At 47.3% G+C, this 23,995-nt stretch overlaps 1 long non-coding RNA gene across 1 annotated transcript; it reads left to right on the top strand.

Annotated features, from left to right (window-relative positions):
• Nucleotides 1–4,339: 4,339 nt before the first annotated feature.
• Nucleotides 4,340–23,471, top strand: LOC140197382 (uncharacterized). Its single transcript, XR_011885935.1, has 3 exons — nt 4,340–4,785; nt 12,625–12,742; nt 23,432–23,471. It is a non-coding gene; the product is annotated as an uncharacterized lncRNA (long non-coding RNA).
• The last annotated feature ends 524 nt before the right edge of the window (nt 23,472–23,995 follow it).

The raw sequence follows: 23,995 nt of genomic DNA, 5'->3' as shown, positions 1-23,995 counted from the left end.
TGTAGTTTGCTATTTACGCTCTATTCTTGGTTGGTGCTGCTGTAACGAAACCCAATTTCCCTCGGGATCAATAAAGTATATCTATCTATCTTCTTGATTTACCCAAACAGGGAAAAGACAGCACATTCACTCATACTTTTCCCCACCTCTGTATGATCACTTCTCAATTTCCTATGCTCCGACGAAAAATATTCCAACCTGCTCAACCTCTTTCCATAATTCAGTCTCTCATCTCCAGGCAAGATCCTCATAAATCTCCTTAACAGTCTTTCCTGCTGAATAATATATGTCCGATACATGGATAACTAAAACTGAATATCCTAAATGTAGCCTCACCAAAATCTTGTAAAACTTTTACATAACATTCCAAATTTTGTACTCAGTGCCCCTGACAGACGGAGGCTAGAGTGCCAAAAGGCTTATTCCCCATTCTGTCTACCTAAAAGCACCACTTTCAGGGAACCTTGGACTTGTACTCCTAGAACCCTCTATTCTATGACACTCCATTCACCGGTAAATGATTTTATTTGTCTCCCGAAGGTGCAACACCACACACTAATCTGAGCCAATCTTCTTTTTTGTCATTCCTTGGCCCACTTACCTAGCTAACCAAGATACTTCACCAAGAATGCCTGCTGCGTTCACCAGCAACTTTTATGTGTGTTGCAAGATACTTCAATCATCTCTTTGACAGGAGCTCATTGTGAACCCCTCTTACTCTTCCCGCTCTTACTACACCATTGAGCCAGAAGGGCCTATTCTGCACTGTATCTCTGAAAAAATAGTAAAATAAATAAACTTATATCCTAGTATTTTACCATCCCCTCCCTATTAATACCAGCCTGGATCTTCGTGTCTCCTGCAACTTTGCCCTGGGCACACATCAGACAAACAATGGCCGCGGGTCTGCCAGGAGGAAAACGTTTTTCACTAGTATCTAATCTCAAGTACGTACATCCACGCACATCTTCTGGCTATTACCACATTCCAAGCTGACACCATTTTGAGTTACACATTTTAGCATTTGTCGTGCATATAACTATATAACAATTACAGCCCAGAAACAGGCCGTCTCGGCCCTTCTACTCCGTGCCGAACTCTTACTCTCACCTAGTCCCACTGACCTGCACTCAGCCCATATATTATGGAGCAGATTTTGAGGGAAAATGTTTACCAGTTTGGAAAGGATGGAAATGATTAGGAATAATCAGTGTAGCTTTCTGCGTGGAAGGTCATGTCTCATGAATTTGATTACATTTTTTGTAAATGTAATCAAGGACGTTGATGATATGGAATTCAGTAACACCTTTGATAGGGTTCTGCATAATAGGTTGCTATGGAAAGTTAGATTGCATGGCATCCAGAGAGAGCTAACTAACCGGATAATGAATTGGCCTTATGGCAGGCAGCAGAAGATTATGCAGGAATTTTTTCAGATTAGAGGCCAATGACTAGTGGTGTTCCCCAGAGACTGGTACTGGGCCCATTGCTGTCTATCATCTATATCAGCGTCACAAACATGAGAAAATCTGCAGATGCTGGAAACCCAAAACAACACACACATAATGCTGGATGGAACGCAGCAGGCCAGGCAGCATCTATGGGAAAGAGTAAACAGTTTCGGGCCGAAACCCTTGATCAGCACCGGAAAGAAAGAGGAGGTCAGAGTAAGAAGGAGGGGGAAGGGAATGAAGAAATACAAGGTGCTCGGTCACACATGAAACCGGGAGACGTGGAGGGGGTGAAGTAAAGAGCTAGGAAGTTGATTGGTGAAAGAGGTACAGGGCTGGAGAAGGGGGAATCTGATAGGAGAGGACAGAAAACCATGGAAGAAGGGGAAGGAGGAGAAGCACCAGAGGGAGGTGATGGACAGGTAAGGAGATAAGGTGAGAGAGGGAAACAGGAATGGGGAATGGTGGGGGAGAAGGGGGGCATTACCAGAAGTTTGAGAAAGTGATGTTCATGCCATCAGGTTGGAGGCTACCCAGATGGACTATAAGGTGTTGCTCATTTAAACTGAGTGGCAGTAGATGAGGCCATAGACAGACATGTTGGGATGGGATTGGGAAATAGAATTGAAATGGGTGGCTACCAGGAGATTCCAATTTTTCTGGTGGATGGAGCATACGTGCTCAGTGAGGTGGTCTCCCAATCTATGTCAGATCTCACCAATATACAGGAGGCCACATGAGGAGCACCTAATACAGTAGATGACCACAAAAGACTCTCAGGTGAACTGTCATCTCACTTGGAAGGACTGTTAGGGCCCTGAATGATAGTAAGGGAAGAGATGTAGGGGCAGGTATGGCACTTGTTCTGCTTGCAAGGAAAAGTACCAGGACAGAGATCAGTGAGGAGGGATGAATTTACAAGGGAGTGATCCCTGCAGAAAGTGGAAAATAAGAGGGAGGGAAAGATGTGCTTGGTGGGAGAATCCCCTTGTAGATGGTGGAAGTTATGCTGAATTATGTGCGAACTAATTCAGTGGAGGCTAGTGAGAACCCTATCCCTGCTGTGGTAGTGGGAGGATGGTACACAAAATGAAAGGGATACGGGTGAGGGCAGCATTGCTGGTGGAGGAAGGGAAGCCCTTTTCTTTGAAGTAGGAGGACATCTCAGTATTACTGGAATGAAAGGCCTCATCCTGAGAGCAGATGCAGTGAGGATAGAGGAACTGAGAGAAGGGGTTGGCATTTTTACAGGTGACAGGGTGGGATGAGGTGTAGTCCAGGTAGCTGTGAGAATCAGTGGATTTATAAATGGTATCAGTAGGTAGACTGTTTCCAGAGATGGAGGCAGAGTGATTGAGAGAGTAAAGGGGATATTTCAGAAATGGACCAGGTAAATTTGAGGATAGGGTGGTAGGTAGAGGCAAAGATGATGAAGTTGACAAGCTCCATGTGGGTGCAGGAAGCAGCAGCAACACACTCAACAATGCAGCATAGGAAAAGTGGGCAACAGATACCAGTGTAGGCTTGGAACTTAGACTGTTCCATGTAGCCAACAAAAAGGAAGGCATAGCTGGGACCCATGCGAGTGCCCATGGCTACTCATTTTGTTTCAAGGTATAGGAGGAGCCAAAGGAGAAATTATTAAGAGTGAGGACAAATTCTGCTAGACTGTTGGTTAGTACCTTTGCAAATGACACTAAAATACAGTGGATGGTTGCATTCAGAGTGAAGATGACTATTAGGATTTATAGAGGTATCTTTTGTCAGCTGGATACATGGGCTGGGAATTGGCAAATGGAAATTAGTTTGTATAAACACATGGTCTTTCACTTTGGGTAGACAGATTGGTATAGGATAATCACAGTCAATGTTAAGACCCTGGGGAGTGTTGCATAACAGAGGGATCCCAGAGTATAAATGCATGGTTCACTGAATGTGGCATTGCAGGTGGAAAGGGTGGTGAATTAGGCTTTTGGCATGCTGGTGTTTTTCAGTCAGGGCACTGAATATCATAGTTGGGATGTTATGTTATGTTATGTTGCAGTTATACAAGTTTTGTGTTTATCGTTAGTCACCCTTCTATGTGAATGATGCCATTAATCAGGAAAGAGAGCAGAGGAGATTAAGAGATGTTTCCGGGCTTGAGGGACTGAGTTCTGGAGAGAAGCTAAGCAGGTTAGGACTTTTATTTATTGGAGCAGAGGAGGCTTTAGAGAGGTGTACAAAATCATAAGGGGGACGTGGACAAAGATAATGCATACAGTCTATCACCAGGATTGGGGAATGAGGAATTAGAGAACAGTGCATCTCTATACTGGGGGAACTCGGTAGGTCCGACAGAATCCATGGAGAGAAATGTTTCAGGTCAGGACCCTTCATTAGGACTGGAAAGGAAGTGGGTAGAACCCAAAATCAAAAGCTGGTGATAGGGAGAAGGAGGGAATACAAAATGGCAGGTAATAATGAGACCAGATGAGGGGGAACAGGTGGGCGAGGGTGGGGCATGATGTAAGAAGCTGGGAGATGGAAGACGTAAAGGAGTGAAGAAGAAGAAATGTAACAGGCGTTGAAAGTAGCCCACGGAATAAAGGAAAGGAGGAGGGGAAGTGATGAGAAGCTCAAGAGGGCTGGGGAATGGGGAAAAAAGAGAACAGGGAGAGAGAATATGGGGGAGGGTAGAAATTACGGAGATTCGTGAAAGCACGAGGTTAGAGACTGCCCAGGTGGAATATGAAGTGTTGCGAGTTTGGCCTCAGTGGCAGCAGCGAAGGTCACTGACAGATATGTCGGTGTGGGAATCGGATGCCGAATTGTAACGAAAGGACGCCTGATCGCCTGAACATTGAATTCTCTAACCGCCGGGAATTTCAGCCCCGCCCCCACTTGTTCTCTGCTGCCAAGGTGGAGAGCAAACCAACCGCAACTTCTGCTGTGGAAGTCCAGCACCGCCCCCTCTGTTTGCCCCTTTCGTTTCTTCGATCTACGTAAAACTAGTGTTACTTTGATCATCTCTGCTCGTGGAATCGAAACTGATGAGCAAATCAGAAAGTATATCTGCAGGACTCGGCCCAGTCTGTGCAGAAGGGATACAGTGCAGTACTTGAAGCGGTCCAGGACGGCTTTTCCCTGCATATATCACTACTCAACATTAATGTCAACTTTAGCATTTGTCTGAAAACACAACGGAGCTCCGAGCACGGGTACTTCAATCATCCCATTGAGGTTTAGAGTCTGACCCACGTACAGACAGTGCAGTGGGGATTCCCACTGAGACCACTCGAACCAGCGCTGCAGTCCCTCGTCAGCTGCAGACAGACAGACATCCGATCTACAGGTGAGTGAAACAGGTTGCCTGTGTGGGAAGTAGTGTGTAGTTGTGTGGGGGGCTGCATAGGTGGGGCTGTTTCTGTAAGACGCCAATCGTTGGTTGAAATTTATTTTTTTCCACTTGGGTGTAAATTGAAGAAACCAAACCGCTCCTTGTTCACTAAGCAACTAAACGCTCAATAACAATCTGCTTTGCGCTATTTTATTGTAGTGGGTAAATGTGAGTTCAGACCACAGAGCAGTACAGTACAGGAGCCACTCATTCGGACCTGGTGCCTGTGCCGACCAGGATGCCAATGGAATCGCATCTTGTTTTTTCAAAAAGTGTCTAATTTGTTTTCAGTGGGAATGCCTACAATGCTAACGTAAATTAAGTTTTAATTGTACCTGGGCATACATGTACTGGTGCATTTGACAATAAACTTGATTTTAGACTGTCCCATGAACAAAGAGATGCAGTTGATAGATTTGAAAAGTTGTCACAAATAAGGTGACAGTCTCTTGTAGTTGAGGGAGGGACAATTTCTTTGAGCTACGTGTAATGGTTACAAATCTTCCCATCATCAGACCAACCTGTTCGCACATATGTTACAGACACCCAGATTCAACAAGTGATGAATTTAAATCCGCATTGACAAACAAGAGAAAAATATGCAGATGCTGGAAGTCCAAGCAACACACACACAAAGTGCTGGAGGAACTCAGCAGGCCAGGCAGAATCTATGCAAAAATAGTACAGTCTATATTTCCGGCCGAGACCCCTGGGCAGGACTGGAGAACAAAAATCTGAGGAGTAGATTTAAAAGGGTGAGAGGAGAGAGAAACACAAGGTGATGGGTGAAACCTGAAGGGGGAGATGAAGTGAAGAGTTTGGAAATTGATAGGTGAAAGAGACCGGCTATGGAGGAAAGGGGCGGGGGGGGGGGGGGGGGGAGAGAGCACCAGAGGGAGTCGATGAACGAGCAAGGTAGTAAGTGAGAGAGGGAAAAGGGGGAGGAATTAGTGAACGGGGGCAGGGGCGGATTACCGGTAATTCGAGAAATCGATGTTCATGCCATCAGATTAGCGGCTACCCAAAAGAAATATAAAGTGGTGTTCCTCCAATCTTGGTGTGGCCTCATCACGACAGTGGAGGGGGCCATGGATAGACATATCTGACAGCGCATAGGTACTCGGCGAAGGTGTTCCTACACCTCCTCCCTCACTGCCATTTAAAGCCCTAAGCAGTCCTTCAGGGGGAGTCGACTCTTCACCTGTGAGTCTGTTGGGGTGATATACTGTGTTCGGTGCTTGGGGAGGGGCCTCCTGTATATCGGAGAGAGCCGACGTATTGGTAGACCGCTTCTCCGAGTACATACGCTCCGTCCACCAGAAAAAGCAGGATCGATATGTCTATCCACGGGCTCCTCCACTGTCGTTTTGAGGCCACATTTAGGTTGGAGGAGGAACACCTTGTATCCCGCTTCGGTAGCCTCCAACCTGATGGCATGAACATGATTTCCCGAACTTCTGGTTATGTCCCCATCTCCCGCCGCCTCCCCACTCCCCCCGTCCCCACTCCCTACTCCTGCCCATCACTACTCCCCACTCCCCCCTCCTCCCCATCATCACTCGCCACTCCCTCCACTCCTCCCCTCGTCGACACTAGACACTTGACACTCCTCCCTTTCCTCCCCATCCCCACTCCCCACTCCCTCGCCTCCTCCCCGTCCCCAATCCCTACTCCCCCTCCCCCGTCCCCAATCCCAATTCCTTCCCCTCCTGCCCGTCATCACTCGCCACTCCCTCGCCTCCTCCCCAACATCACTCGCCGCTCCCTCCACTCCTACCCGTCACCACTATCCAGTCCCTCCCATCCTCCCCTCTCCTTCCTCCTCACTCCCTCCCCTCCTCCTCACTCCCTCCCCTCCTCCCCACTCCCTACCCCTCCTCCTCACTCCCTCCCCTCCTCCCCACTCCCTACCCCTCCTCCTCACTCCCCTCCCTCCTCCACACTCCTTACTCTCTCCCCTCCTCCTCACTCCCCACTCCCTTCCCTCCACCCCACTCTTTCTCCCTCCTACCTTCCCCACTCCCCACTCACTCTCCCCCTCCCCTCCGCCCCACTCTCCCTCCCATCCTCCCCACTCCCTCTCCCTGCCATCCTCCCCACTCTGCAATCCCTCCCTTCCTCCCGACAACCCTTCTCCCCTCCTCCCCACTCCTCACTCCCCTCTCTCTCCTCCTCCCCCATCTCCCTCTCCTCCTCCTCCCCCTCTCCCTCTCCTCCTCCTCACTCTCTTCTCCCTATCCCGTCCATTCCTCCCCACTCCTCCCACCTACCTACTCCCCACTCCACCTCCTACCAACTCCATACTCCCTTCCCTCCTCACAACTCTTTTTCCCTCCCCTCATCCCCACTCCCTCCTCCTCCTCCACACTCCCATCTCCCTTCCCTCCTACCTACTCCCCACTCCCTCCCCTCCTGCCAACTCCCTCCCCTCCCCTCCCGCCCACTCCCGACCCTCTCATCCCACTCCCCACCCTCACCTCTTCCCCAATCCCCACTCCCTCCTCTCCTGCCAACTCCTCTCCCTCCCCTCCCCCCCAAGCCCCACACTCCCCTCCTCCCCACACCCCCCTCCTCCCCACACACCACTCCCCACACCCCTCGTCACCCTCCCCTCCTCCCCTCCCCTCTCCCTCTCCTCCTCCTCACTCTCTTCCCTCCTCCCTAACCCCTCCATTCCTCCCCACTCCCCACCTACTCCCTCCCCTCCGCACTCTCTTCTCCCTTCCCTCCTACCTACTCCCCACTCCCTCCCCTCCACCCCACTCCCTTCCCTTCCTCCCCATTCACCACTCCCTTCCCTCTTCTCCACTCTTTCTTCCTCATTTCATCCCCACTCCCTTCCCTCCTCCCCACTCCCCACTTTCTCCCCTCCTTCACACTCCCCATTCCTGCCCCTCCTCCCCTCCCCACTCCCTTCCCTCCTTCTCCTGTATCCCCTACTCTCCTCCTTCCCCCACTACCTCTCTCTGCTCCGCTGACATCCTCTCCACTCCTTGCATCCCACTCCTCTACCTCCCCCCTCTTCCCCTCCCCCTCTCCCTCCCCCTCCCCTCGCCCTCTACTTCCCTCCTCCTCTACCTCTCCCCACCTCCTAGCCTCCCACCTCTCCCTCCCACCCTCCCACCCTCCCACAACTCTACCTCCTCTCCTCTGCAACCTCCCACTCCCACTCTGCTACCTCCCCCTCCTCTACCTACACTCTCACACCCCTCTACCTACAGCACCGCCCCACCTCTACCTTCCCCTTCACCCTCCTCTCTACCTTCCCCCTCTCCCTCTCTACCATCCCCCTCCCCTCCTCTGCCACCCCTCCCTCCTCTGCCATCCCCTCCCCCTCCTCTACCTTCCATCCCTCCCCGCCTTACCTTCCCTCCTCTACCCTCCCCCCTCCTCTACCTTCCTCCTCCTCTACCTCCTCCACCTTCTTCCCTCCTCTACCCTCTTCCCTCCTCTACCTCCCCCTCCTCTACCTTCCCCCTCCTCTAACTACCCTCACCTCCCCCTCTACTTCGCCCTCTACCTCCCCCTCCTCTAACTCCCCCCACCTGACCACACTCCCCCCTCCCTTTCCCACACTACACTCCCCCCCCTCCCTCACCATACTGCCCCCCCTCACCACCCCCCCTCCACTCTCCCTCACCCCCACTCCTTCCACCCCCTCTTCCTACCCCGGTGGGGAACCGGGTTGTTCACGGGGCCACTCCCCAAAGGCACATGTCTGTCCGGCCACACACGGAAATATCAAATCAGCAGGCCACATGGTGAGTCTAAGAACGAGCACCCATCGCCCGTGGAGAACCATAGTGTGACCCGTCCTGACAAAGGGTCTCGGCCTGAAACGTCGACTGTACCTCTTCCTAGAGATGCTGCCTGGCCTGCTGCGTTCACCAGCAACTTTGATGTGTGTTGCTTGAATTTCCAGCATCTGCAGAATTCCTGTTATATGACTTGAACACTTTCATCCAAAATGTTTACATAAATCACAAACTACAAAGGTCCCAGCATTGACCCTTGTGGCTTGAAACTTGACACAGGGCTTCATTCTGAGAAGTACCCCTCTTCCTAACTCTAAGCCAGTTATGTATCCAATTTACCATTTCCCTCCAGTCAAGCATAACTTCCCATGCACAAAGCCATGTGGACTCCTCCTAATGAGACTGTCTATCCCAATATTGTTAGATCCTGTCCTTCAGAATTCCCTCCATGACATCCGCTCTACTCGTATCAGACTGACTGGTCTGCAGTTCCCTCGCTTGTCTTTGCTACCTTAAATGATGGGACAGCAGTGACTCTATTTGCTCCCTTAAATATTCAATAAGTTTCAATGAGATCCCCTAATTCTTCTAAACTCTGTTGAGTACGGGCCCAGACCCATCAAATGCTCATCATACATTAACTATTTCATTCCCAAAATCATTCTCATAATCCTCCTGTGAACCTTCTCCAGTGCCCACATTCCTTATGGGGCCCAAAACTACTCGCAGTGTATCACTTGTGATCTTATCAATGCCTTATTGAGCTCAGCATAATATACTTGCGTTTATATTCTAGTCCTCTCTGAAATGAATGCTAACATTACATTTGACTTCATTACTATCAACTGAACCTGCAAGTTAACCTTTAGGGAATTCTGTACTAGAACCCCACATTATGACTCCCAAGTCCTTTTGCACCTCTGACTGATTTCTGAATTCACTCCCCATGTAGAAAATAGTCTGTGCCTTAAAATTTGCACAAACACTGTCCAAGGGATGGACCCTATAACCAGAAAGCCCCTGGATCAAACTGATCAGAATAAAACTGTTACTCAGGGATAGTCAGCCACAATTTCCCTAAATCTGTAATGAAATAAATCAACAATTTCCTCTCAATTTTCAGCAATTGATACACTTGTAAAACAGACAATCCAGCACATGGCATGCTGGGGGTTCCAGGACAGCTGATTTTGCCTACTATTGGATGCTACTCCTATTAGTATCTCACCACTTCCATTTCATTATTTTCCATAGAATATGAAGCCCATCAAAGCTTTAAGCGCAGTGAGTTCATGTATTATGCAATAAAGGTATTCAAACTCAATGAGTTTCAGGGAACTTGGGAAGCAGAACCTGGTGAGCTTCAGCCGGTATGTTTCAGGCCCACTCTCCAGACCCTGGCTCTGTACACACTCACAGCCCACATTCAGAATCCTGGCTCCAGCTCCAGATCCCAGCTCTGTCCACACACAGGACCACCGGTCCACACTCTGGAGCTGGGCTCCTAATGCACACTCTGTCCTCGTTATTGGTCCACACTCCAGACCTGTCCTCTGCCCACATACCCTGTGTGCAGCCACAGGAAAATTAGGACAGCCTCACAAGTAGACACCTTGCAGATAGCAAAGACTGGTAAAGTAATGAGCGAGTTAGATGTCACCCGACTGGTATTTTGAACACGGGATTATCAGAGTTTTAATGTATGAGGTTCTAAGATTGGCCTCATATTTACTTCTTACTTTCAAAATATATATTTTTTCTGTTTTTTTGCACAGTTTTTAATCTGTTCAATATACATATAGTGTAATTGTTTTACTTATTTATTATTATTAATATTTTTTCTTCTCCTTCCATATTATGTATACATGCAGTGCCGAACAGGCCCTTCCGGTCTTTTGAGGCTGCGCTGCCCAGTAATCCCCTGATTTATTCCTGGCCTAATTATGGGACAATTTACAATGACCAATTATCCAACCAACATGTACGTCTTTGGAATGTGGGAGGAAACCAGAGCACCCGGAGGAAACCCACACTGTCACGGGAAGAATGTACAAACTCCTTACAGACAGCGGTGGGAAAAGAACCCAGGTCGCTGGTACTGTAAAGCAATCTGCAAACCACTATGCCTCCATGTAGCCCATATATTTTATCCCTAAACAGGAGCATCTCTAATACATTGCCTTATGTGCTACACCTTCCATTTCTCACACATGTACATGGCGGACGTGCTCTCCAACATGGGATTTGGGGAGGGAATCCGGAATTGGATCAGACTGCTCTACACAGACATCTGTAGTGCAGTCCAGGTCGATGGGTGGGAAACGGACAGCTTCCCCATCAGGTCTGGAGTCAGGTAGGGCTGCCCTCTCCCCCGTCTTGTTTGTGTGCTGCATAGAACCCTTTGCCGAAGCCATCAGGAGGGATGAGGGCATAAGAGGGGTGACGCTGCCAGGCAGTGGAGGGACCCAAGTGAAAACCTCCCTGTACGTGGACGATGTCACCATCTTCTGCTCTGATCCGAGGTCGGTTCCCAGGCTTATTAGCACCTGCGACCAGTTTGAGCTGGCGTCGGGGGCCAGGGTCAACCCCATGAAGAGCGAAGCTATGCTTTTCGGCAACTAGCCCGACTGATGCAGTGTCCCCTTCACCATCAGGTCTGACCACGTGAAGGTGTTGGGGATCTGGTTTGGAGGGGCCGAGGCATGCAATAAGAACTGGCAGTAGCGGACTGCCAAGGTGAAACAGAAACTGGGACTGTGGGGAGGGTGCTCCCTATCGATAACGGGCAAGAACCTGGTCATCAGGTGTGAGGTGCTCTCAGGGCTGCTGTACTTGGCGCAGGTCTGGCCCATCCCCCCGTCCTGCAGCTCAGAAATCACCTGAGCTGTCTTCAGATTCGTCTGGGGATCCAAGATGGAGCGGGTCAGATGGGCCACCATTCACAAGTCTCTGGATAATGGGGGCAAAAACGTTCCCAATGTCACCCTCACCCTGATGGCCAGCTTCGTGTGTGGCTGCATCAGATTGTGCGTGGATCCCGGATACGTGGGCACCAAGTACTACTATGTGCCCGTGTTCTACCTGTTGCCTAGGCTGTGAAGGATGGGTCTGGCCCCACTCCCGCGCAACGCCCCCGTCAGCTGGTCATTGCCGCCATACCTGTCCTTCGTGGAGAAGTTCTTCTAGGTCAATGCCTTTGACCACAGGGCCATCAGGCAGTGGTCGGCACGTAATGTCCTGCAGACACTGCAGGAGAAGGACGTGATGGACACAGTTGGGTGATTCCTTGAGCAGACCGTCCAGTTCATCTGGCAAAATACCTCATCGCCCGATCTCACCAACAGGCACCAGGACCTCGCCTGGCTGGCAGTGAGAGGGGCCCTCCCAGTCAGATTCCTCCTGTACGTCCAGATCACTGTCTTGCCATCCCGGTGCCCAAGGCAGGACGGCAGTGAGGAGGAGTCTGTGACCCACCTCTTCGCACACTGTGAGTTCGCAGAGGTGTGGAGGAGGATGGACGGGCCAGTGTCACGTTTCATCCCCAGCAGCTGCGTAACAGAGGACTCTCTGATCTACAGGCTGTTCCCGGGGATGCACACGGAGACCAACATCCGGTGCTGCTGGCAGATCATCAACTCGGTGAAAGACACTCTTTGGTCGGCCCGAAACTTGATGATCTACCAGCACATGGAGATGTCCGTGGCAGAATGCTGCCGACTGGCACATTCTCAGCTGCAGGAGTACGTGCTGAGGGACGCACTCAAACTTGCTGCAGCCACTGCAAGGGCCCGGTGGGGAAGGACAACGCTTTAAGGTTCTTCTCCCGCGGGAGTGGGAGGGGTCGGGTGACGGGGAATATACCTCTCAACAATGGTGGGTAAAGATAAACCAACAAAGTGCCACGTGAGTGCTGTAAAGTGTGGAAATATATAGAATGTAATGGTAGTGTCTGGAAAGGATTGAGAGTCATTGAATGGTTTATTGTAAATAATTTTATTTTTGAATAATTTGTTAAAAAAAGTTACACCTTCCATTTCAGGTCACAGAGTTCCTAGCTCTTGGTGCAATGATGTGTGAAGTTGTGAAAATGGCTACCCTGGGCCGTCCTTTCCAGCTAGGAATGCTGTACGACTGCCGGTCAGACACTCTGATCCCAGGTATTGGAAGATCATGGTCAATACAGTGTGGTAGATTCAGTTTACAGACCGCAAGGTTGTGACAAGAACTCTGTAAATTTCGAAGTAGTTATGCAACTAGATAAAGATGCTTGGGATTAAACCTCCTAAAATGTGATAAGCTCGATTTCAATGTCATAAAATTACACCTGGCAAAGTCAATTGGGAGCAGCTACCTGCAGCAAAGTCTCCAGCAGACAAGTAGTGATCATTCTAAAGAGAAATCAAAGGTACATTTAATGTCAGAGAAATGTATACAATATACATCCTGAAATTCTTTTGCTTCGGAACCATCCACGAAAACAGAGGAGTGCCCCCAAAAAATGAATGACAGTTAAATTTTAGAACCCCAAATTCGCCCCCAGCTCCCCTCCCTCCCGCACATAAGCCGCAGCAAGCAACAATCAGAATTCAGGGTAAATGTGTTCCAAAAGGACAAAAGGCAATTTCAGCAAATGCAAGAAAACTTGGATGTCAAGGACTGTCCATGGAGTCAGATCACGTAAAATTATTCCTCATCTGAATTCGCCAAGGAGAAGCACATTGTCAAAAATATTAGATGTTGTGATGGTGAAGTTCTAGTATGGCTAATCCAATAAGGTAGAAACATAGAAAACCTACAGCACAATACAGGCCCTTCAGACCACAATTCTGTACTGAACATGCACTTACTTTAGAAATTACCTAGGGTTACCCATAGCTCTCATTTTTCTAAGAGGTATCCCATAGAAGGCAAGCAGGTTGCTGGAATCCAGACAGTGATTGTTAACTATTTGCTGGCCACAGGTGAGGTGTTAGTCCAGACAGATCAGGCAACAACTGGGGAATTTGAAACAGGGAATGTGTCAGACTGGAGATCTTTTGTCAGAAATTAAAGAGAGACAATAATTCAGTAGCAGAGAAGGTGGGGAAAAGATGGAAAGCAGAAAGGGAAGATTTCCAATAGAATGAGAAATAATGAGCAAATGTGTGCTTATGATACTGGAAGGGTCTGTCTCCTGTGCTCCCTGCAGTTCAGGTTCAAACACTGATACAACCTCCAGGGCAGAATCCCATGACCTATCAACTGCTGCCTGAATGACCTTCCTTTCATCATGAGGTCATAAGTGTGAATGTTCAACCATATTTTCACAATTTGGATTCTATTTGCAACAAGATGATAAGTGACACTCACACCACAGAGGTTTGTAACAGGGATCTTGTTTGGGATCAGGCTGGTGAGCAATTGTGGTCTCAGTTGGCTGAGGGGCAATTAGGAAAGTTCTGGCAGGTAAAGTAACTGTTCCAAACCAGTAAACTAATTGGTTCTGTTGGTCCAGTATGTTATACATTCATTCTAAATAGACACAATTCACTGTCAAAGTGATTAAGCATCTTAAAGGCTGTGCTGTCTGCCTGGTGCCCTGGTTCAGGACATCTCATCTGACCTGCAGAGGAGTTTGGAGTGGATGAGGAAGGATCCAGTTGTCGCAGTTTTTGTGGGAACAAAGGAAGATGTTCTGTTGAGGGAATTTAAGCAGCTAGTGACTAAGTTAAAAGGCAGAACCTAAAAGATAATGATCTCTAGATTCTTTCCTGAGCCAAGTGCAATTTGTCACAAGGTAAATAGATCAGACAACCAATGCATGGCTCAAAGATTGATAAGGGAGAAATGAGTTTGAATTTGTGGAATATTGGCCCATTATTGGGGAAACAGGGAGGAGTTCTGATGGGCTGGGCTCCCCCTAGGTTACGCTGGGTCCTAGCAAATCACAAAGTTCATTACCATAAGAAATTAACATGCAAAAAATGAACAGGGCAGTGAATACAGGACTGCACATTTTATATTTGAATGAACCCAGCTCAGTGTATGTAATAAGGTGAATGATCTTGTAGCAGAGTTAGAAATTGGTCATTACTATGTTGTGGACATCACTGATTCAAGGCTGGAAGGATATCATACTGTAGCTGGGCACTTAACATCGGAGAATACATATCATATTGAAAGGACAGATAGGAGGACAGAATTGAGGGGGTGTCTCTGTTGGTTAAAAAAACAAATCAAATAAAATCTTTTGAAAGAAGTGACATAGGATCAGAAGATGTAGAAACTCCGGTGAGTAGAGTTAAGAAACTGTGAGCCTAAAAATACCCTGATGGGAGTTATATACCAGCCTCTGAACTGTAGCCAGGGTGTAGTACAAATGGGGAGATAGAAAAAGTGTGTAAAAAAGGACAATGCTATGATGGTAATGAGATTTTCAATATGCAGAGGTTAAGAAATTCAGGTTGGTGCTGGACCATGAGATAAAAATTTTAGCATGCATATGAGACCGTGGACCAAGTTAGGGAACTGGAGATGCAGCTTGATGACCTTTGCCTGGTCAGGGAGAGCGAGGAGGTGGTAGAAAGGAGTTATAGGCAGGTGGTCACACCGGGGCCAAAGGAGACATAGGTGGGTCACAGTCAGGAGGGGAAGGGGAAGAGTCAGGTACTAGAGAGTAAACGTGTGGCTGTATCCCTTGACAATAAGTACTCCTGTTTGAGTACTGTTGAGGGGGATGGCCAACCTGGAGGAAGCGACAGTGGCCGTGCCTCTGGCACAGAGTCTGGCCCTGTGGCTCAGAAGGGTAGGGAAAGGAAGAGGAAGGCAGTAGTGATGGGGGATTCTATAGTCAGGGGATCAGACAGGCGATTCTGTGGATGCAAGAAAGAAACTCAGATGGTAGTTAGCCTTCCAGGTGCCAGGGTCCGGGATGTTTCGGACCGCGTCCAAGATACACTGTGCTGGGAGGGAGAACAGGCAGAGGTCATGGTACATATTGGTACCAATGACATAGGTAGGAAAAGAGAAGAGGTCCTGATAAAAGACTACAGGGAGTTAGAAAGGAAGTTGAGAAGTAGGAACGCAAAGGTAGTAATCTCAGGATTACTGCCTGTGCCACGTGACAGTGAGTATTGGAATAGGATGAGGTGCAGGATCAATGCATGGCTGAGGGATTGGAGCAGGGGACAGGTATTCAGATTTCTGGATCATTGCCCCTCTTTTGGGGCAGATGTGAACTGTACAAAAAGGACAGGTTGCACTTGAATCCCTGGGGTACCAATATCTTGGCGGGGAGGTTTGCTAAGGCTACTGGGAAGAGTTTAAACTAGAATTGTTGGGGGGTGGGAGCCGAACTGAAGTGACTGGGAAAGAAGCGGTTGGCTCACAAATAGAGAAAGCTTGTCGACAGACAGTGTGAGAGGGAGGATAGGCAGGTGATAGTGAAGGGATGTGCTCAGACCGAAGGTTTGAGATGTGTCTATTTTAACGCAAGGAGTGTTGTGAACAAAGCGGATGAGCGTAGAGCGTAGATCAGTACTTGTAGATATGATGTGGTGGCCATTACAGAGACTTGGATGGCTCAGGGACAGGACTGGTTACTTCAAGTGCTGGGTTTTAGATGTTTCAGAAAGGACAGGGAGGGAGGTAAAAGAGGTGGGGGCGTGGCACTGTTGATCAGTGATAGTGTCACGGCTACAGAAAAGGTGGATGCCATGGAGGGATTGTCTATGGAGTCTCTGTGGGTGGAGGTTAGGAACAGGAAGGGGTCAATAACTTTACTGGGTGATTTTTATAGGCTGCCCAATAGTAACAAGGATATTGAGGAGCAGATAGGGAAACAGAATCTGGAAAGGTGTAATAATAAGAGTTGTTATGATGGGAGATTTTAATTTCCCAAATATCGATTGGCATCTCCCTAGAACGAGGGGGTTAGATGGGGTGGAGTTTGTTAGGTGTGTTCAGGAAGGTTTCTTGACACAATATGTAGATAAGCCTACAAGAGGAGAGGCTGTACTTGATATTGGGAAATGAACCTGGTCAGGCGTCAGATCTCTCAGTGATAGAGCATTTTGGAGATGGTGATCATAGTGATCTGGAAGATTATAAGACAAATAAGAAAGAGCTCAAGAAGGAAATTAGGAGAGCCAGAAGAGACCATGAGAAGGCCTTGGCGGGCAGGATTAAGGAAAACCCCAAGGCATTCTACAAGTATGTGAAGAGCAAGAGGACAAGACATGAAAGAATAGGATCTATCAAGTGTGACAGTGGGAAAGTGTGTATGGAACCGGAGGAAATAGCAGAGATACTTAATGAATACTTTACTTCAGTATTCACTATGGAAAAGGATCTTGGTGATTGCAGTGATGACTTTCAGCAGACTGAAAAGCTTGAGCATGTGGATATTAAGAAAGAGGACATGCTGTAGTTTTTGGAAAGCATCAAGTTGGATAAGTTGCTGGGACCGGATGAGGTGTACCTCAGGCTACTGTGGGATGTGAACGAGGAGATTGCTGAGCCTCTGGCAATGATCTTTGCATCATCAATGGGGACGGGAGAGGTTCTGGTGGATTGTAGGGTTGTGATTGTTGTTCCTTTATTCAAGTAAGGGAGTAGAGATAGCCCAGGAAATTATAAACCAGTGAGTCTTACCTCAGTGGTTGGTAAGTTGATGGAGAAGATATGGATCCAGAGCTGGCTTGGCCACAGAAGGCAAAGAGTGGTTGTAGACAGGTCATATTCTGCATGGTAGTCTGTCACCAGTGGGGTGCAACAGGGATCTGTTCTGGGACCCTTACTCTGTGATTTTTATCAATGACATGGATGGGGAAGTGGAGGAATGGGTTAGTAAGTTTGACACAAAGGTTGGAGGTGTTGTGGATGGTGTGGAGGGCTGTCAGAGGTTACAGCGGGACATTGATAGGATGCAAAACTGGTCTGAGATGTGGCAGATGGAGTTCAACCCAGATAAGTGTGCAGTGGTTCATTTTGGAAGGTCAAATATGATGACAGAATATAATAGTAATGGTAAGACCCCTGGCAATGTGGAGGATCAGAGAGATCTTGGGATCCATGTCCATAGGACGCTCAAAGCAGCTGCGCAGGTTGACTCTGTGCTTAAGAAGGCATACGGTGCATTGGCCTTCATCAGTCGTGGAATTGAATCTAGGAGCCGAGAGGTAGTGTTGCAGCTATGTAGGACCCTGGTCAGACCCCACTTGGAGTACTGTGCTCAGTTCTGGTTGCCTCACTACAGGAATGATGTGGAAGCCATAGAAAGGGTGCAGAGGATATTTACAAGGATGTATCAATATTAGAGTGGAGTAAAGGAAACTAGAGAGGTATAGGAGAGGAGCTAGTCAAAGTTGATTGGAAGGGCACTCGAGCAAGAACGACACCAGAGCAGCAGTTGCTTGAGTTTCCAGAAGTAATTCGGAATTGGCTCAGGATTGGCTCATCCTCAAAAAGAAGCACACTGAGAAGTCAAAGACAGCATGGAAGAGATGATATAATATATAGTGGGAAGCTTTTAAAAACCAACAGAAGTCACTTAAAAGAGCAATAAGGAGAGAAGATGAAATATGAAGTTAAGCTAGCCAATAACACAAAAGAGGATACCAGAAGTTCTATTATTATGCTGGTGAGGTAGTAATGGAGGACAAGCTAAAGGTAGACAAACTCAATGAGTATTTTGGTCAGTTCTTCACTGTGGAAGACACCAGCAGTCTGCCAAAAATCTGAGAGTGTCAAGTGGCAGAAGTGACTGCAGTCGCTACTATAAGGCAGGGGTCCCCAACCTTTTTTGCACTGCGGACTGGTTTCATATTGACAATATTCTTGTGGACCGGCCGACCCGGGGGTGGGGGGGGGGGGAGGGTAGAGTTGCCAACAGACAAGAGTAGCAATCAAATACGTTGTTTACCCCGAGAGACTACAGTGACCATGAAGCCTTGTGCGGGCACCAGTGCACATGCATGTACGTGCCGATTTTTTCTACAAATCGGTTTTGGTGATTCTGTTCCGGGGAGCGGGGGGATGTTAATCAGGACCAGAATATAGGTGATAAGTGGCTAATACACTCAATTTCGTTTCTAAATGGATTTATTTAACAAATTTAATATTAAACACACAGCGCATATTTTCCTTGCATGAATATAGCGATAACTCAATTATCAGGGGAGGACAGGGGAGCTTGAAGTAAGTGTTGAACGAACTTCCAGTAAAAGTCGTAGAGGCAGGTTCGGTATTATCATTTTTAAAGAAAAATTGGATGGGTGTATGGACAGGAAAGGAATGGAGGGTTATGGGCTGGGTGCAGGTCGGTGAGACTAGGTGAGAGTAGCGTTCGGCACGGACTAGAAAGGCAGAGATGGCCTGTTTCTGTGCTGCAATTGTTATATGGTTATATAAGTAAGTCAATAGCATCATAACATTTTAAGTAACGTTTGGATATTAAACACACAGCACATATGGTCCCCGTATGAACACATAAAATCATTGCAACACACCAATATCGCTGAATCAGTGGGAGCCCCGGGCTTGTTTTCCTGCAACAAGACGGTCCCATCGAAGGGTGACGAGAGACAGCGATACTCGAAGGGGGTTCCTTATGTCCAGTCTATTCCGCAATTTGGTTTTCGTTGCATTCATTGCAGAGATATGTTGGAAGTGGAAGCAACATTTTCAGTGCTTTCCTGGCTAACTCAGGATATTTAGCCTTGACTTTGATCCAGAATGCCGGCAGAGATGTTATGTCAAACATACTTTTCAGCCCGCCGTCATTTGCAAGCTCGAGGAGTTGATCTTCTTCCCCTGCTGACATGGATGATGGGCGGGTAATCACCTCGCGTGTGTTCAAGCTCAACAGTGGGCGTGACAGGGAATTAGGAAAGGTGCAGCTGACTCATATCGCCAAATCATATCGTTTCCTCACGGCCCGGCAGCGCATGCTTTGCGGCCCAGTACCGGTCCGCGGCCCGGTGGTTGGGGACCGCTGCTATAAGGAATAGGTGATTGGTAAGGTGAAGGTAGAGAAGTCAGCTGGGTACACTAGATTCTGGAATGGATCATGAGGGCTGAAAATTGCGAATGACACTCCACTCTAAGAAGGGAGGGAAGCAAAAGACAGAAAATTATTGGCCAGTTAGACTGTCCACTGACTACCGTGGTTGGCAAGATATTGGAGTCTATCTACAAGGATGAGGTTTCAAAGTATTTTAAGGCACTTGATAAAATAGTCAAAGACAACATGGTTTCCTTAAGGGAATAACTTCCCTGCAAAATCTGTTGTAATTCTTTGAGAAAATAACAGGAAAAGTAGACAAATGCGAATCAGTGGTTGTTGTTTACTTACAATTTCAGAAGGCCATTGATAAGGTACTGCATATACAGGGGCGTATCTACGGAAAATAGCGCCTACGGCAAGCACTGAAATTGTGCCCCCGTCCAAACATCTGACACCCATCTTTTAGATAACTTGACCATAATATCAGCTGAAAAATACAAGTCAAGCTCACAAATTATGGCACTACATGAAAATTATAACTGCACCTTCCTTGCTTCCTTGCAAATTGGTCTATGATGTGATCAAAGTCAGTTTTTTTCAGTTTCTGCTCTTTTTACACTCAGCACAGCAAGATTGCAGAATCTGCCTTGGCCCATGGAGGCTCTCAAATAAAAAAGTATTAGATTTAACTTGCTGAATGACCTCTCACAGCTGGCAATGGAAAATGTTACGGTTAGCATTATCTAAATAGCAATGCGAAGATTGGGGAAGACACTCTCATCTCCATACTGAAAAATAAATTCAAGAAAGATGTCCCCCGACATCGAGAAGGAACCCAAACTTGGCGTCAGTTTCATGCAAACGAGCGAACCTTTTGCCCATTTCTCTGTGAAGACGGTCAAGTGTTCCCTTCGTGACTCTTTCCATTTCCTCCTTAGCTGTTAATCCAGCGTCTCTCGAGTTCTCATCAGTTTCTCATTCATTCCTTTCGTCTCTGACATCTTTCAACTTCAATATTCCATTCTTGACAGAGACTGACTCCTTCTTCGAGTGACTCTCTAACCAACACTTCTCTTTCATCATAAAAACAATCTCGGAGGGCTTTCAAATCCGGGGCAGCATCATGGAAGTTCATGCTAGGATCCTGCAGCCTCTTTTGAATACGGTCAATGCGAATGAGTACCTTGTTCCAAAATCCTGGCAAAATCAGAAAATCGTAACTCAACATGCAGTTGTACAGCTGCCTTGCATCACTCCTTGTTTCACTGGTCTTGTTTTCATTGTCTATCATGTCCTGGAGAACCTGAAGTATCTCCTCAAGGTACTTGTTGACGGGCTTCACTGCTTCTGTCCTTGCACTCCACCTGGTTTCTGACACCGACTTAACAACCACAGGCACGGCATTTTTGAGTTTTCCCAGCGCTGTGTTGAACGAGAGAAAAACACGTCGAGAGCTTCGATACCTGCATGTACACCCACCAAGTAGAGGGAGTGATTGTTGCAATTCACAAACACAGTCAGCTTGTTTTTCTCAGTTATTCTTTGACGAACACCACTTCTATGTCCAGCCATCACAGCAGCGTTGTCATAACACTGTGACCGACAATCTTGCAGCTCTATTTCGTCCTTCCCTAACTGTTTCAAGATGTCTTCAACCAAGCTCTCAGCATCCTTCTGGCTTAGCTGGATAAAACCAAGGAAGGGCTCTCTAACACAAACTGTTTTCCTCTCAAAATCAACTTCCACATACCTCACTACTTCCGACATCTACTCACAGTGTCGATCGGGATTCGAGTCGAACATGAGACCATAGTACAAAGTACTTGGCTTTACGGATCCTTCTCAGTAAACTGTAGCGAACAGTGGATACCATGATGTGGATGAATTCATTTTGGACACTCGGTGAAAGATAAGACGTGGATCCAGGATGACTTTCCAAATGAGTGAGGTGTTCTTTTATGACAGGGTCAAAGACAGCCAGTATTTCAGTAAGCCAAGGAAACTTCCACATTGGAGTCATCGTCAAACTGAAGTGACTCCCTGTGTCCTCGCAAAGCCAGGTTCTGAGTCGCAGGGAATTTTATGCAGTGAAGGATTCTCATCAAGATATCACACCACTTCAGCTTTTCCTTCTCAATCTGTGACCGAAATACCACGTCAATAACGCCTCTGTTTCCAGCTAAATTTCTTTCCATTTCTTTCCACTGTGTGAAGCATTCCCGACGATTCTTGGCATTTTCATGAACACCAATCCTTTCAGAAGCTTTCCACTGGTTGAATCCACTTTCCTGCTCCAAAGAGGATTGATGGTCTGACCGGGAATAGAGAAGACAACAGATACAAGATGCAGCCTTTTTCAAAAGAGGAATAGACCATCCTTGAGCGAGTCACTTCCTCACCACGACCACTTCCCAATTTCCTCTTGAACCAAGTTTTGTTCATTGAGCAGTTATTTATTAGTAGGAAAGGCCTCTCACTGTTCTGGAAATACTTCGAAACCAGCTTTATTATTTTTGTTCTCAAGGCAGAATTGCTTTTCCAGTATCCTTGTCGAACTTCAGAAGTCCAATGTCAGGCTGTTCAATCACTTCTGGTATGACTGTTTGAGGCTCTTTGACATTATCCAGTTCACTAGGTTCAGTATTGTCAGGTTCAATCTCGTCAATAAACTCAACATCACCACCACCACCATCGTCTTCCCCTCCTGTCATGTCCACGTTCTCTGTGGCATCCTCACTCTTAATCTCGTCAGACTCGGATTTATCTGACTTGGCTTCCTCCTTGGCTTGTGATACATTTGTACTTGATCCACCTTCGGATTCTAATAAACTTGTAGCAGGTGCAGGCAACTCCATGGAACGCGTGGAACTACTTGTTCCGGGCTTTTCAAAGAAGGGCATGAAGAACTTGCTCGACTTCTTGGCTTCCTCTGCATCCCACTTTTGTCTCTTCCGTCCTGCAGCTCCACTTTCCTTCTTCTTCATGAAGAAACTTTTCATGGTCTTCTTACACAATGCTCTGAGATAAGGCCATCCTAGTGCTTTTCACCCATGATAATCAAAGACAGATCATACATCTGAAGAAAATTCTTTTCTCACGATCCGAGGATGGCTTGTCTGACTCTAATAGAAACTGCTCAGTGGCGCCAAGGGCACGTGCTATACCTGCCATACCTTAGACATGCCACTGTGCACATGAGGCTGTAAAAAAAGAGCCCATGGTATACTGCATCAATGGTTGGCTGATGAGTGGCTCACAGGCAAGAGGAAAATAATGGGGTTTCCAGTGACCAGTGGTGCTCTCAGGGGTGAGTACTGGGAGCATTTGTTTTCATGTTATACTGTATGTCAATGGTCTGGATGGTGGAATTGATAACTTTACGGTCATGTTTACAGATGATACAAAGATTGGTGGAGTTCAGGAAGCAGGAAGTCTGTAGAAGGCGGTGAACAGATGAAGTATTTAATGCTGAGATGGAGTGAGGATATTACTAATAATGGGAGAGGCGAGGAGCAGAGGCAAGTCTCAGAATACAAGGACGTCTTTTAGAACAATGAGATTTTTTCGCCAGAGGTTGGTGAATCTGTGAAATCCATTGCCACAGATAGGCCATTTTAGGTATAATTAAATTGGAGATTGATAGCTTAGGGCATCAATGATTAGGGAAGAAGGCAGGAGATGGGGCTGACGGAGATAATAAATCAGCCATGGTCAGATGGAGGAGCAGAGTTGATGAATGGCCTAATCCTTCTCCTATGTCTTATGGCCAAAATGCAGCCTTTTCAGGAAATCAGTTCACAGTATAATCATTATTTACACAACTGAACTTAATTTGACTGTTTCCTGTTGTTTTATTCCATAGACATCACCTTGTGGGATTCACAGACACTCGAAAACAACCTCAGGAGTCAGGATCAGCCCCGCACTGAGTTTCACATCATCACATCGGACTCCATGGAGAAGAAAGTTGCCGCACTCAATGTGTCGGAATCACTGAAAGCAAGTCTGCTGAGTGGTGCAGTGGAGGTGAAAGGATCAGCAAAATATCTCACTGACACAAAGGAATCAAAACGACAGGCACGAGTTACCCTTCAGTACAAAACAACGACGGGCTTTGAACAGCTGAGAAAGAGACACTTGAGGAATATGAACATCAGCGACCCGAGTGTGTTTGACGAGGGGTCGGCAACCCATGTCGTTATAGCAGTGCTGTATGGGGCCCAGGCTTTCTTTGTGTTTGATCAAATGGTCTCTCCAGCAGAGAAACTGCAGGACGTCCAGCGTGATATGGAAGCAATGATTACACATCTCCCTGAGTTTGCAGTTCAGGGGGAAGACTCATTGAAAATGACAGAAGAACAGAAGTCTAATTCTGAGAAATTTAGCTGCACTTTTTATGGGGATCTCTCACTGAAGAACAATCCCA

Source organism: Mobula birostris, chromosome 5 (genome assembly GCF_030028105.1).
Source record: "Mobula birostris isolate sMobBir1 chromosome 5, sMobBir1.hap1, whole genome shotgun sequence".
NCBI lineage: Eukaryota > Metazoa > Chordata > Chondrichthyes > Myliobatiformes > Myliobatidae > Mobula > Mobula birostris.
This window is presented reverse-complemented; position numbering and strand designations above follow the sequence as displayed.